Here is a 1,777-nt window from a genome sequence, read left to right as displayed (position 1 = left end):
TACACCTTAAATATGTATGGTGATTTAATAAGTGTGACTAAAATATATTTAAATAATTCATATTTACGTAATTTAATCTGAGTTACAGAGATTTTTAAGATTTAAGGGATTCTCTATATTTTGCCGTCTACAGGGTTATTTTTAATTCTGAATGTCTAGACAGACACTTAAAGAAAGTTTTTTATTTTAAATACCTAAGCTTTGCTTAGTTTGGGAAGGTCAATTGGCTTCAATCGCCCAAGGATATTTATTTTTAATCAAACAGCTGAGTAAAGGCCTCTCAATTTTTTTTTATTTATAGAAATTTACAGAATATTTATCTCAGAATGTAAATAGAATGCTCAGAACTGTTGTATTACGAGTTATATTAAATAGTTACAAGACACAGTTAGGAGCAGATGGCGTATATCCATTTAATTTTAACACAATTCTTTTTTGCCGACTACTTTTTACTGTACTTGCATTGTTACTACATTTCCGTATCCACTTTCAAGTCGATGCCATTAGCCGTTGAAGAGTTCCCTCCTGCGGAGGCGACCCTGGCCGTACCACCAGAATTTTACTACCAGATTAATGTATTCTCACTGGATTTACTTATATAAGCACGACAAAGTTTAAGTCAATCTGACCACTGGAAGTGGGTCCAAATTCGGTAGTAAAGATTTGACAACCCGCTCATTAAATACAAGAGTGCAGAGTAGTGGTTTTGGCCCGCCCCGCGCGGCGATTTCGGAGGGGTGGCAAGATTCCACAATAAATAATACTGCATAATATATAGATAATAACATATTTCACAGTTCTATCGCATCTACAATTCGGACCGATTAGAAATCCCCTTTCTATAATTCAATGGTACAATAATGACATCATGTATAGGTACCTAATGTAGCTTTTAGTCCAAAAAAGACGAAGAGGGCGGCTGATATCCACGCTACGCCACCGGTAAATACATACTTACGTATATTGCAAGATAAATAAAACTGTCAAAACGCAGCCCACGAAGTCGCCCGTTTGCACCGGCCGACTCGGTACTCTATGGAGGAGTGCAATCCTCTCGACATGCACTCTAGTGTTGACGCAATACCTGCCGGTGCCGAGCGGTCTCGGCTTGAGCGGTGACGTGATGTCCACCCAGCTTATATGTTACCCTGACGATGGCGCCTTTACCTTAGTGAAATAATAATATAAAGTTTTTGAACGAAGACACAATACAAAAAATATTTTTATTATAGAATGCCTGATTTGATACGTCCGTTTCATGGTTGGTATTCGTAAAACTGTCAGTAGTTTTAAATTTTGAAAATGTGTTAATGCGTAAGTTTTTCTCCTGTCGATACAGTCAGAGTTAGAACCTTTTTCACCAAACTGGCGAATTTCTGTTATTTTAAGTATCAGATATATTTGATGCCGACTCTGATTAATCAAATAAAATATGGTAAATAGTAATAATTCCTCCAATAAGTATTTATCGTTTTTCTATCAAATGCAAACTAAATCTAACAATGGCGCAAACTTTAAACAGCGCTATAGCAAGCAATGGTCCTGTTAATTAAACTTAAACTGTTAACCAAACTAATAAACAAGACTACTCTTCTGTTAAACGCAGCGGAAATTTCTAACTCCTGTTAGATCCTGCGTCGGATATTACTAGTGCTTTTGTAATCAAAGGAATATTACAGCAACTTCAAGGCTTGTTCATCCCCGATGAAAGCAACAGTAAATACTGGGTTTGAGAAGCGCTTAGGCTACATTACTCGTGCGTGGTTACAGCAGGGCT

This window comes from Choristoneura fumiferana, unplaced genomic scaffold (genome assembly GCF_025370935.1).
Source record: "Choristoneura fumiferana unplaced genomic scaffold, NRCan_CFum_1 Sck3bRy_118;HRSCAF=304_pilon, whole genome shotgun sequence".
NCBI lineage: Eukaryota > Metazoa > Arthropoda > Insecta > Lepidoptera > Tortricidae > Choristoneura > Choristoneura fumiferana.
The sequence above is the reverse complement of the archived record's forward strand: the minus strand, read 5'-3'. Positions refer to the sequence as shown.